Raw genomic sequence first — 8,401 nt, forward strand, 5'->3', positions numbered from 1 at the left:
GGAACAATGAAAGTACACCAAATAAAAAAATAAAGCATCAGATTAAACTTTTATGAACTTAGCACTTTCATAAACGGCAATAAAAAATACTTCATTGGTTCCTTTGAATTCAACAAAATTGGGCTTAATGATGAACTATCTTCTAGTGACACGTCTAGTCATGATGAGGACTTTAAGCAGATATTATACCAGCGGTTCCATAAAAGTTCAAAACAAGCTACAATTTGAAGTCGTTTATTCTGACGAAGATCAAGAAGCTGCTTGTTTTAAGCAAGTTTGTATTTTAGTTTTCCCTATTCACTGTTTTGGTTTTAACATGCATATTATGCCTAATATTGTATTATTTTGCCGTATCAAATAAAAAAATCATATCGTTTTTACAAAAACAAATCAATTCTGGCTAGGAAATAATTGAACTGTTTGATCTTGAACTTTGCAAGGTTCATTTTGAACAAAAGTTCGTGTTTGTGTATTAAAAAAACAAAAAAACTATTTTCAAATTACTATGTGAAAAATGATAATCACCTTTTAACGATATACCACATCCAATCGATAACGAAGAATAACTTTTATCAGTTATCATTTTGTCTTTGATGATGGCGTATTTTCGGAAGTAGTTAGACAATAAATTTTGAATAAATTAACCGTTTTAAGTACAACAAAGTTAATTTACTTGATTTAATCGAAAAAAATCTTAATCACGAAAAAAAAATGATATAATTTAATTTGACTCACCTAAAAAAGTGTTCGTTTCTCGTTACAGCGCTCGTTTCATACCCATCGTAATCAACTTCTTTTCAGTTCGTCTACTGGTCCATAATCAGTGCAGAATCGCACTGGGATTCATAGTACGTCCTTTGAATCGACAAATCCATAAACATAATTAAGATAGGGAAAAAAATGCAAAAAAATCATGAAAAAAAAATAAAAAATTCTTAAACGATTCTTTTTAAAATTTTTCTTTCTATTGGTGATTAATTTAGACACGCGTTTCTCTTAGAAACTTTACCTTGATCCGGCACCGTATTTACCTGAATAGCTTCGAATCGCGAATGAAGCACAACTCGACAGGATCGCGCTTGTATTTTGAAAGGGCGACGCAAGCGCTCTCTCTTTCAACCCCTAAACTAGACGAACAATAAACGAACGTTTATTGGAGGAATTTACCCCTAAAAATATCAAAATAATATGTTAAAAAAGTATCGAATTAAATTGAAATCAATTTGAATGAAATCGATAAAGGGGAAATAAAATGTGATGACGATGACGTTTGAGGAATGGTCGTTGGTTTCGTGGCGAGGAGCTTCAAGCCTTCGTTGGCATAAGTAAACAAAATGTGCTCCTCCCAGATCGTGTATGAGGCTCCATTCAGTCCATGCTGAGGGACGAAATTGCATCCTTTGTGAGATGAGCTGGACCGAGCTCTGCCAACTTCATGAATAATAATTATAAAAGTCGTTTGAAGCCGCGAGATTGTCCGCTGAATTTTTAAATTATTCTAACTGGTATTTTTTTAAACGTAACGATCAAATTAATCCATTTTAAATACAAACAATCATATTAAAATCGAAATTACATTGTTATTGATAAGTTATTAAATTAAATTAATCAATACCATCACGGTGGCAGAAAATCTAGACTGTCCATGATGTTATAATAATAATGCCTAATAAGTAGCAGAAGGAAAGCCTATGGACCAACATAAAGACCCTTTTAATCGGATTAGCATATAGAGTTAATATCCAAGGTGTCAAAGCATAGCCTGTGATTAAGAATGATTGGATATCGCCCTATTACTGCCAAATTTACTGACATTTCTAAGAAAATCGGAATTACTAACTGCATTTTGAAGTGGAGTATCTATGGGAAAAATAATTAACGTACTAAATAAGCTTGTTTCGTGCTATGTGAAATTCTCGAAAGTTATTTTAAAATCAAAACTAATCAATTGAGTTAGTGAGCTTCGCTTAAAGCAAGTTTCGTAGTTATTGAGTAAATGTAAAAATTCACTAAGACTTGGTGAGTTTTCGCTTTTACAAGAAATGGATTAATTACACTTTGTTTACATACCAGTTAGAGATTTTGCCTTGATCAGTTAACCTCGTGGTGTAGATCTTCAGCAAGTATTTTGTGAATTAAACGTAGTGTTAGACTTTAAAACGTACGATTAGTTACTTAAATATTTCAAGTGTGTAAACATGCTTGGAACTAATAGATTTAGAAGACAGCGAAGACAAACAAAAATCAACTTCGAATCCAGCTATCTGTAACTGTTGGTTTACAGAAAGTTTTTCAGATTCCGTCCGCTAGCGAATCACTTCTCTATTATTCCCGAAAACTAAGCATGTACAATTTTACAATTTATGAGTCAAAGCCTCCCAACGATGCACACTGTGTGGCATGGTCAGAATTAAATGGTAAAAGGGGCAGCAGTGAATTTGGAACTGCAATAATGCATTGGATTAATCAACTTCCAGATACACTTAAAAAGATCTCTATATTTTCGGACACCTGTGGCAGACAAAACCGTAACCAATATCTCGCGACACCTACCTTACTCAAACTACTCATTTAAACGTTATAGAGAAAAAAATTTTAGTCAGGTCATTCGTTTATGGAGGTAGATTGTATCGAAAAAGAACAACGTTTTGTACCTGTCTATTTTGTACCTCTGGCAAGATAGGCCAGAAACCGTTCAACTACACGTCCCTATAATGTGCACCAATTAACATTTAATGGATCTAAAAGACTTATCTAAAAAAATTATAAAAAATCGTGTCAAAGACGAAGATGGGAATAAAATCCCTACAATACACTGAGTATACTTGGCCAAGGAAGAAATCCAAATATAAGCCAGACTAGTATTATAAACGCATACAATAAGCTAATTCCTATCAGTACGCAGAAAAGAAATGATCTGCTAAATCTCTGTCGTAAAGGAATTATACCGTAGCAATTATAATATTATAAACTAACACCTAACAACATAACATAATTCAAAATACAGGGTTTTCCAATAAGAGGTGTTATTTTGATATTCAAAGAAAAATGCCATTTTTTAGTATAAATGATCGGACGTTTATTTCATTCTAAAGAAGAAGGTATGCCGTTAATAGTGGAAAATAACATTAGGCAAATAACCACCACGACCACGCTTACAGGACAATATCCTTTCCATGAAATTTTCCATAACCAAATTGCAAAGTGGCTGCCCTATGTCCTCAATAGCCTCACGAATTCCATCTTTGAGGTCTTGAATCGACGCTGGACTGTTGGCGTACACCTTCTCTTTCACGTGGCCCCAAAGGAAGAAGTCGCAAGGTGTTAAATCACAAGGCCAATTGTGATCACCTCTTCGAGAGATAACACGGTCCGGAAACATTTCCCGTAAAAGATCAATGGTTTCGTTGCTTGTGTGGCCACTTGTTGTCCACATCAATACCATCCAATTCCGGCCATAAAAAATCATTAATCATCTCTCGATAGCGCAATCCATGTTGCTCCAGCCTCATTTTCGAAAAAGTAAGGTCCAATGACTCCGCCGGACCATAAACCGCACCAAACAGTCACACGTTGAGGATTTTCAACAATAACTCTTGGGTTTTCCGAGCCGCAGATGCGACAAAATCACTCAAGATGATTTTTCGATGGAATTCCGGATCATTTTCATGCATTTCAACGACCCAATCAGCAAAGACACGACGTTGTTGATGATCGGACGGCTCGAGTTCTTGTGTTAACTGAAGTTTATAAGCCTTAAGACCCAAATCTTTATGCAAAATACGGTGTAATGACGTTTGTGGAATGCCTAATTCCAAAGAACGACGAGGAATGGACAAACCTGTGTTTTCTTCAACACTTTCGGCTACAGCAGCAATATTCTCTGCTGTTCTTGAGCGACGTGCACGGGTTTTATTCTTCACATCACTAACTTGTCCCAACAGCTCGAATTTTTCCACCAATTTCTGTATTGCGGTCCGACAAGGTGCTTCACGACGAGTTTTACGAACCGTCTCTGCCAAAATTTCATCATTTTTATAGTGAATTTTAATAATTTCAATGCGTTGTTGAACCGTGTATTGTTCCATTTTTATTAAAAAGCGTACTTTCTACTTGTCAAATGTCAAAAAATGACAGCTTCAAAAGTGACATCTACCGAAATAACGGGCTATTCAAAATAACACCTCTTATTGGAAAACCCTTTATAAGAAATAAAATATTACATTTGAATACTGATTTACAAGCTATCAATAATTTTTAGAAGTGTTTTTCTCCAAATTATCATAATGTCACTTACAATTAGTGAGTTTTGGCAGTAATAGGACGATATATAGATGAATTGTCATATACGGCTGTCATGGACTGACCCATAAAGCATCAATACTATTCACCAGAGGTCTAGGGAAACCATTGTTACAGAAATATTGGTCAATAATTGAAGATTTTTTCCACAAAGTTAGAGTGACAAATCTTCCTGATTCTATCCCTCAAACCGTGTTGGTTTTCTGGTGTAACGGATGATTCGAGAAAAAGTTAATGTATCTACCAGTATGTTGTTTCTTCCTGTACCAATCCGTAAAGATCGACCCATCATCACACCGGATGACCAGACAGTCAAGGAAGGGAACAGACTTAGAGAACTCAGTTTCTATAGTGATCTGAAACCTGGCATTATAACTATTGAAGGTGTCCCGCACAACATCGAGGGCATTGGAAGGTATGGAACAAACAATGTCATCCACATATTTATAGATGAAGGGGATCCATCACTATCTGGGATTTTGGATTTGGGGGTGTGTGGAGCAACACACAACACACTTATACAAAGGTATAAGAATCTTGAATGTTGAGAGAGGTCCAGTTGTTGAAGGCTACAGCAAGAATGTCCGACAAATACTCCCTACAAAGGAGATGATCGGCCTGAGAGCACAATCTTCTTTGTGAACCTTTGGAAGGCCATAAAGCTTGGGGGGTAACACCGTTATGGCAGGTAAAGGCTCTTTCAGCCTTTGTATGAATTTATTATTTTTGGTTTGTGTGGAGGATGTAGGATCCTTGGGGAGCTTCTTTTAAGTGGTTTCATCAGAGAGGAGCACCATAGCTTTTTGGAGGCACATGGACTTAGTAATGGCAACTGTGCATTGACCTTTGGCAGGTGTGATGATGAGTGGATAAGAGGGATCACAGTTTTTAAGAACTTGGAAGTTTCTCTTTCTATATTCAATATAAATTTGTCTGTTTGGGAGAAGGAATAAAGTTGGTAACTATATTTGTGATGCCTCCTCTTACTAAATCGTTTTCGGAGAACTGTTTTAGTAGGTTGGCACTCCTGGATTGAGTGGAAAACTCCCGCGATTTTGCTCGATTTCTAGGTTATGTCACTCCGACTTGCTCTGTTTCATGTCGATTTTTGTTCGGTCCGACTTGAATTTTAATTTTAAACTTTTAACTCAGTTTGACTTCAATCAATTCTTTGCTTTTGGTTAACCTCCATTTGTGATGGGCTGTTTACACCCAGTTGTGCGCTATTTTTCGATGTTAACCTCACTTTGTTGTTTCATTAGAAATAATTTTCTGATGAAGGATACAAATAAATCCGAAAGCTTATCGTTAAAAAAGAAAAAGCGTCTTCTTATTCAGCGTCTTGCTGATCATCCCCAGTACTAATTTTTCGAAAGCTTATGTTTAGTAGGCGACCATGGGTCTGATTATTGCTACGTAGGCCGAATTCGTGGTTTGAGACCCCAGTTCCTTCCTAGGAGCCTGCGCAAATCTGGTTTGCCATGATGGCCTTCTTCCTCACCTTATCTAAGAGTGAGTTCCAGTTTAGTTTACTGTCTAGTATTACCCCTTGGTATTTAACTTCTGTTTTGAGGTTAATAGTTCTGCTTTCAATGGAGGGTGCTTTTATTTATAGCTTCTATCTCCGAGTGAATTTGGATTCATGCTGAGTAGTAGTGCTTTTTGCATTAGTTGAGTTTTGATTGAATCATATTTACCTCGGATTGTAATTACCAGGTCATCAGCATATCCCTGAATTTTGAATCCATTTTTTGTTAGAGTGTTCATCAAGTTATATTACCAGGCACCATAATAGAGGTGATAGCACCATTTGATTGCTAACGGATGTATATCTTTTACGTTTAGAGCCTTCTCTCTGGATTCATAGGACGTGTTATCAAAAGGAGGGCTATCTCGTGGGTTACAATTGCCTCCTCTAAAGTACTAGTCAAAGCATGGAGAGTAGTTGATTTTGCTTTCTGGTAGGTATGTTGGTTAGGGTGGAGTGGATTAGTGACAAGCACTCCATTCCTAAGGTATTAATCGATTACCTTTTCCATCCTTTTGGGGAAAAATGAAGTTATTACGAATTATATACAGGATGTATAGATGAATGCATAGTTACAGTAACTTCATGCCCTTATAAAAATCTGGTAACCTTCTACAGGGTGTTCGTAATATTGTACTCAATACCAGAAACTTGAAATAGCTATATCTCATTTTTTTTAAATGGGATGCCTCATATTTTAATCTTAAATTATTCGCCAAGTAATAAGGTTTCTTTTTTATAAAGCATGTCCTATACCTATTTGCAATAGTTATCAAGTTATTTACGCTTTTTACAAATTTCGACTTTAATACCCATTTGATTTCAAAAAATGTTTGTTGGTTGGCTATAAAAATAATAATTGATGACAACAAAGCAAAAGAATGCTTTGAATTTGACAGTCTGCTAAATTTGTACAAACTAATAATATTCAAAATGAATTTTTCAAGAGATGAATTAATAAAAATGGTTTACTGTTTGGGTGCAAGTGATGAAAATTGTTTATTAGCAAGTAGAATTTATGCACAAAAGTTTCCAGAAGCTGAACGCCATCCAAATTGTTTAGCATTCGAAAGACTTAAGGAAAGATTCGAAAGAACCAGCAATGTAAATTATGAGTCAAAATTACAAAGAGAGAAAACAGCAGCAAGTTCAGAAAATGAAATGTTAGTCATGCAAGAAGTAGTAGAGAATCTGCATATTTCTTAACAGTTAGGCATTAAGAGATCCACTACCAACAAAATTATTAAACAACATAAATTCCATCCTTACCATATACTACTTGTTCAAGAGTTATCTAATGAAGATTGTGTAAATCGGAGGAATTTTTGCCTTTGGGCGTTAAAAAAAAATCAACAACCTGACTTTTTTGATTATGTATTGATGACAGACGAAGCTACCTTCCATAAAAATGTATTTGTAAACCGTCTTTTTTTGCTTTCTTGTTATTAATTAGTTTTTGCAACACCCTGTATAAACAAAAATATTTTTAGATTATGCACCTTCGAGCACCAAACAACTTTATATATAAACATTTTCTTCTAGCGATACCCTGTGAGGAGATATAGTCCGATATCGCCCTAATTGGACACCCTGTATAGTTACCTAAATTATTTTTGATACAACTCGTCGCATTCTATTGTCCGTCTAGGCAGGTAATTTTTTCTATTTCGTAGGTCTTCCGCTATGTTTAATACTGCAGCATCGTAGCAAGATTAACGAAGCTGGCCTTTCATAGGCTTCATTTTAGTAGAACCTGCTTCACAATCATAGAATATAGCATCAACATTTACTACTGTTTTAAGCGGCCCATACACGACGACTCTTGCAGCGTCGCATGCAGCGACGCCAAGAATCGAGCCGCATGAAGTGTGTAGGGAAGCGCCAGGACTCATGCGACGGCGACGGATTCAAGACCATGGCAGGCGCCGTCGCCTTGCAAGAGTCAACGTGTATGGGATTGCGACGTACATACGACACCGAAAGTATCGCTTTAGTTTATTTCCAACGTCCATCAAAATGGCATCGTTCGCCGAAAAAGATTTTTGGAAAAAATTTATAAACCTATATAGAATGTACCCATGTTTATGGGACTCAAAATCAAAAAATTACATCAACAGAAACTGAAAATCTACCGCCATAAATGAGCTTGTAAAATTGTCTCGCAGTATTTAGCTTTCTGCCAGCAATATTTAATTTTCTACGAGCAGTATTAGTATTCTGGAACCAATTTGTAGTCTATTGATAGCAGTACCTAGCCTTGTATAAACAATATCTATCTTTTCAAGCACAAATTGGTACTAATCAGAATCAAAAACATTAGTCAAAATCATATTGGCAATGTCAATTTCAAACTGGCATTAGTCAAAATCAAATTGACAATAATCAAAATTAAAATGGCATTAGTCAATATCAAATTGGCAATAAACAATATCATATTGGCATTAATCAACAAATTTAGCACTAATCAAAAGCAAATCGGCATTAAACAAAATCAAAATGACATTAGTCAATATCATATTGGCACTTATGAATTTTAAATTGACATGGAAATAAAATTATATATCAGCATTA

The 8,401-nt window shown here is 35.6% G+C and overlaps 1 protein-coding gene across 4 annotated transcripts in view; it reads right to left on the reverse strand.

Moving 5' to 3' along the window:
• LOC111417059 (muscarinic acetylcholine receptor) overlaps positions 1-5,176 on the reverse strand; it is a 126,634-nt gene extending 121,458 nt beyond the window's left edge. For all 4 annotated transcript variants that reach the window (XM_071199239.1, XM_071199241.1, XM_071199240.1 and 1 more), the window contains exon 1: positions 736-5,176. The gene's annotated coding sequence lies outside the window, so the exon portion shown is untranslated. The remainder of the gene's footprint in view (positions 1-735) is intronic.
• Positions 5,177-8,401: the final 3,225 nt, after the last annotated feature.

Source organism: Onthophagus taurus, chromosome 10, assembly GCF_036711975.1.
Source record: "Onthophagus taurus isolate NC chromosome 10, IU_Otau_3.0, whole genome shotgun sequence".
NCBI lineage: Eukaryota > Metazoa > Arthropoda > Insecta > Coleoptera > Scarabaeidae > Onthophagus > Onthophagus taurus.